Source organism: Canis aureus, chromosome 14, assembly GCF_053574225.1.
Source record: "Canis aureus isolate CA01 chromosome 14, VMU_Caureus_v.1.0, whole genome shotgun sequence".
Classification (NCBI taxonomy): Eukaryota; Metazoa; Chordata; class Mammalia; order Carnivora; family Canidae; genus Canis; species Canis aureus.
Window position 1 is genome coordinate 8,946,062 of NC_135624.1, and position 6,000 is coordinate 8,952,061.

The window sequence follows — 6,000 nt, forward strand, 5'->3', positions numbered from 1 at the left end:
ATATATTGCTAAGTAATAAAAGCAGCTTAGAATCAGCATATTTGGTGTGAATTAGTTAGAAATATGTGTAGAGATAAGAAGCTGAGGATCTAATATACGGCATGGCTGTAGTTTCAAGTATTGCATACTTGAAAGTTGTTGAAAATAGATCTTAAGCATTCTCACCACACACACACTAGCAAGGTGCTCGGTATGTTCCTGATCTTGGTCTTGGTAATCATAATATAATATAATATAATATAATATAATATAATATATCAAATTATCATGTGGTATACTTGGAATATATACTGTTATATTTTTAATTGTTCCTCAATAAAGTTAAAAAATATGCATATGCATAGGCAGAGAGAAATCTGGAGGGCTTTATGCCAAACTCTTAAAGATAGGTGTTTTAGGGAAAGGTTGATATTAAAATGATTATTAAAATGATTTCATGTTCTCTTTTTTCACTTTAATGAACTATCTAAAAAACTGTTTAAGAAAGAGCATGGATTACATGTTTATATTTAACCCGGGCGACCTCCAAAGTCCTTCCCTTGCTGCCAGGTTGAGCTTTACTTTCCCCACTCCAGTATTTTCTCTCTTCTCTAAACTCCTGGGGCAATTAAAACCTGAGTTCTGGAGTTCTGTCAAAGGTAGGAGTTCAACAAAGCCTTCTCATTAAAGATACTGTTGATGAGCCTGTCATATGCTGTTTCGCCCGCAGCTTTGTGGATTCAAATCCATCCCAAATTATTTGGCACCAAGTATTGTGACATTTTTTTTTAAATGTGCCATTACTCATACACTTTTGCAAACCCATGAGACAAGAAATGACCCTTTGTGGATTGTTTTGGATGTAGACAGGTTATGGAAGGAAAGTCCTCTTGGATTTCGATGGCATTTCCAAATGGGGCTTGAAAATTGGGAGTAGGGTCAATGCCAAGCACCTCATAATGCTCAGAACTGTAGAATTTTTTTTTTTTTTTTTTATGATAGTCACAGAGAGAGAAAGAGAGAGAGGCAGAGACATAGGCAGAGGGAGAAGCAGGCTCCATGCACCGGGAGCCCGACGTGGGATTCGATCCTGGTCTTCAGGATTGCGCCCTGGGCCAAAGGCAGGCGCCAAACCGCTGCGCCACCCAGGGATCCCAGAACTGTAGAACTTTATACAGCACCAACAACCACTCCATCCTGGGATCCTTCTCTTCCCTCCTTCCTGGTAGTCAACACAGAAGGTGCTTTTGCACTGCTTGGGGGAACTGGTCCCTTGACATAATTTACTAGTCAAATCTGGGAACCAATGGTCTGAATTTCAAACTGCTCCCTCACTGTTGATAAGCCAACTAAAATGAAAACTTTGGTTGTAAGTGGAGAAAGAGAAAAAGAAAGATGAAAATATAAGAGGGAATGAAGGAATCAAAGGAAGGAGGAATGAAGGAAGGCAAGAAGTAAGGGAATAGTTAGGAAGAAAAATTGTTGAGGAACTTTTACAGATACTACCTCTGAAAGCAGTTGTCAAGATTTTTGAGGGCTTTGGGCTATGTTCTCCTAACTATGCTTTATGGAGATTTTGGGATTCTGGGAATGAGAAAGATGAGAAGTCAGAAAGATTGGGTGGAGGTCTAGCTCTGTCACTAAGTAATCTTGTGACTCTATGAGGAACCCCTCTGGTCCAACCTGAAAAACATGGGTGTGAGCCAGGACATTGGAAATTTTCTACCAGCCGTAACATTCCATGTCTTACATGTTATAAGAGAACACATTCTAAAGAGGGCCAGGCAGGATTTTTTTGTGGTGGCCATATTGCAAATTTATCTACCTGTTTCCATTTTCCACTTGCCTTGTTTCTACTCTGCCCTAACTCACAACTATCAGAAGTCATTCTCACCGTTCCTCACAGGAAATGGGCCCTGCTCTCATGAAAACAATGTGAGTACAATTTCCTTTGTTTGCTTAAAATCTGGGCTGAGAGGTTGCCCTAAAATTTTCAGTCACATTATAGCAATGATCCCAAATCCTTGCTGATGTTTAGGTTTGGTAAATATTGAACTTCTTACTTGAGTTCCTGAGTATCCACGAGAAATCTGCGTGAGACTTGGCTCTGATTAGGGACAGATGTATTATGTTAGCAGATTGGTGTGACCTCTCAGGATCAGGGTAAAACAACAGTATGGAGCCTCATTTAAAAAAAAATCTATGGATTTCTGAGATATATTGTGTATATAGCAAAGGTATAAAACACATTAAATACATTGATCATAAATATACAGTTGGGGGGGCACCTGGGTGGCTCAGTGGTTGAGCATCTGCCTTTGGCTCAGTTTATGATCCCAGGATCCTGGGATTGAGTCCCACACTGGACTTCCCTCAGGAAGCCTGCTTCTCCCTCTGCCTGTGTCTCTGCCTCTCTCTGTGTCTCTTATGAATAAATAAATAAAATCTTTGAAAAATATATACAGTTGGGTATTTCATGTGTATACACACCTATGTAATCACTATCCAGATGAAGATATAGAACATTCTTCCCCCTTAGAACATTTTTCTCATGTCCTGTTTAAAGCAGTTACCTCCTCCAACCCCCCTAACCCCCCAAAACTCGGCTATTTTTACCTCTATCATTATTGATTGGTTTTGTCTGCTTTTAAACGTCATATAATAGACTCAGGCAGTATGTATATCTCGGGTCTGAATGGAGAAGTTCTTACCACTGAAACTACTGATTCTAGTCTGGTCTATGACTCTCTTACCACTCTACACAAGGGGCCACCATAGGCTTCCTGACATAAAAGATATGTTGTCTGACTGCCATATGTACCTTTACTTGCAACATGTACTCTACAATATTACTCAGATGACTTTAAACTCATGTTAAGAGTTCCCAGCCTCTTTGATCAGGTGCCACAAGAGTTAGGGAATCAATGATGACTCCAGAGAGACAATTAGAGGCTGTGGAAAACCGATGAACAAGTGCAGAAGTGAACCACGATAATTGTGAAAAGGGGCTTAACTGTTCCCGAAGATAACTCTTTAAAAAGGCATAATAAGAGGAAACATCTCACTTTTGAACAATGAACCGCATAAACTCCGTAGACTTTCAGGCCTACTCAGAAATGCAAACAACCTGCTATTCTGCAGAGCGTCACTAGATGGGGATCTTGAGTCAATCATCACTGGCTGATTTTCTTTATCTCCGGTTTTCTTTCTTTGAATCTGTTTTACCAAGGGTCTGAATACACATAATACAAGTTTACAACTTTGGCATTTCACATTGTGTTTTTTTTTTTTTTTTTTCTGAACTTTTTGGGAATGGTAATTTGGAGTAAAATGGATTTAGTTTTAAATGTATTAGCTTAATTAATTTCTCATCTGGGGTCCCAGGGAGATGGAAGTGCCCCTGATGTGCAGGCTGTGTGCTATTAATCTGGTGTTTATTTCTGGCAGAAACTACCAGTGTTTATTCACATTGCCCTCACAGGGTGTGGCTGGTTGTGAAGACTGTCATTATACTTTATAAGTGATTAAAAGAGGAAATCCTCACTAGAAATTGCTCTACAACAGCCAACAAGTGAACCCAACTGTTTTATTTCCATAGAATAAGCAGTTTGGATCTCTTTATTTTATAAAACTGCAGCAGTGAAAGCTAATGCTTTTTGTCCTTTATTCACAATGAAGTTCCAAAGTGATTTTTATAGTTAATCACATTTTGACCTCCTCGAAGAATCTAGACGTCTGAAGCAAAAACCTTTGTGTTCTCTTTTATTTGTTAAGGCAGTCATGCCATTGAGGAATAAAATCCTCAGTTTGCTGAAAGCAGTGACTAAAGCAGCCTGTCCTCCCGTGTAAGTTTTCGAGAAAAGTCTGGGGCTGGACAGTTTTGCCGTACTGACCTTCTATCTCGGGACAATGTGGCCATTTAGCTTTGGCTGCTATCTGAAATGAGTTTGAGTGTCTCAGCTCATTTCATAAGAAACACAAATAAAGCCCACATAATAAAGCATGCAGTTTGGGATTACTGCCAGTCTCTGTTCAGAAGGTGCCCAGAACTACATTTCTGAAAAGTAAATTCCTGTTCCACACAGATAGAGACTCTTGTATTTTCAGATGGGTCCAGTTGGAGGGCGAGGAAGAAGGAAAGAGAAAAGAAAATTGTGAACAGGGCAGCATCGTGCTGGAGGAAATGACTAGTGACCCAGGCTGGAGGCCCTGCCGTCCCAAGGACCCCACACTCAACCCGGTGGGGCGACTGAACCTGCATGATTTGATTTAAAGTCTCGGGCGGAGGCCGTGTCTGCCCTCCCATTTTATCTTCTGCTCCAGCTTCTTCAAAGCTGCACAATAAAGAATGGTATGGACTTCACTTCTTAGCACCTTTACCTGTCCCTGTCCCAGCTTCCAGCCACAGAGCAGCCAGAGAGGCAAAGGCTCACAGGCTCACTATTGGTGGTTTGCCTCCGTTCTACCTGTCGGGGCCAGAGGAATAGGCTCCAGGGCCTGGTTGTGACTAAGAGAAGAGGCTCTATCATTTGGGTAGAACTCTGAACCAATTTTTGTTAAGTATGAGATGTTATCCAAAAAAGCCTCAAATTTCAGATTCAGAGTGTTTGTTTCATCAAGAGAAGATATTTTTGTTTGCTTGCATGTTCTTCCTTATGTTTCTTTTTCTAAAGAGAAGTAAACCATATTCAGTAAGAGAAGAATTCTAGTAAATGCAGATAGCACCCCCACACCTCTCAAAATTAAAAATCATCTGTATTCCTTCCACGTAGATATAAACTATTAATGCCTGCTTTTCTGCATACCCTTCCATTGAAGTTCTGTGGATAAGAACATATGTAAATGTCTTACAAAAATAGGAGTCATATTATACATATTGCTTTATGAATTTTATTTTCACAAAATGCTATATAGTATCTTTCCATACATTACTAAGCATTTATAGTAAATGCTTAATTTACCTCACAGCTGCCTTCTATTTTATTATAAACAATCCCTTCGTATTGAACAGTAGACTCTCCCCCCTCCAATTGTATGGATGATACAAACAAAACAGTGATTAACTTTCAAAGGTGATTTTTACTGCATGTTCTAATTTTCAAATATATCCAATTTGGAAGTATTTGACTACTGAGAGATTCCTTCCAGTATGAGAACCTATGCCTTTTACAGGAAGATGAAGAACATAAGTTAACATTCATAGAAGATACAGTCTTTCCTCTCCTCATATATATTAAATTATATTAAAATACTCCTCACATATATTTACATGAATTGTGTATATATACCTTAATACTCCCACATAGTACCCCTTTTTAATGTAATGGAAAATAGTTATTTTAATTCTTAGGGTCAATTTTTATGTGGGTAAATGGAAAAAAATATGCTAGAAATACAAGATGCATAAAAAATGTTTTAAAGTCTTTATTGGGCTTGAAATGATGAGAGTTTACATAATTAATCATAAGGGGATGTTTTTAGTCACAGAAATGATCATTAGTATCGCACTAGAGTTAAGTAATCTTTATAGCAATATAAAAATGCCATTTCACCCTTAGATCTTACCGAGATTTTGTCTCTCTTTTATGCTCTCTGGCATTACAACACTCAGTAATTGAATGCTACTTAATAATGAGGGTGGGTAATGAAACCATCTAAGCTAATGTGTCCATGGAAATTTCTGAAGCACAAACCCCAAATATCACCACAGTATGTTGTGTTAGCCCAAAGCTAGGAAAAAGAGAAATTAAGTGCTATCATGGCAGTGTTTAAAAAATTATCCCCACTTTTAAAATTAATAGCCTTTGTTCTTCTTCTTCATTTTTTTCTTAACGATGTCTTAAGATGCAAATTCTAGAGTTCAGCCTGGGCTTACATTTTCATCAATCGCTTTGGTGGGGGCCATCATACATTTTAACTCTCCTTCCTCTCCTTCCTAAATTATAAGAATGTCTGTGGTGAGTTTTTTGAAAAACAGATGGCTCATATTTGATCTGTTTTGACAAAGAGACAATAATAGAG

General features: G+C 38.6%; 1 long non-coding RNA gene across 1 annotated transcript; it reads left to right on the top strand.

The window, feature by feature from the left end:
* Window positions 1-1,016: 1,016 nt before the first annotated feature.
* LOC144282833 (uncharacterized) lies at window positions 1,017-4,446 on the top strand. Its single transcript, XR_013351245.1, has 3 exons — window positions 1,017-1,220; window positions 1,861-1,914; window positions 4,087-4,446. It is a non-coding gene; the product is annotated as an uncharacterized LOC144282833 (long non-coding RNA).
* The last annotated feature ends 1,554 nt before the right edge of the window (window positions 4,447-6,000 follow it).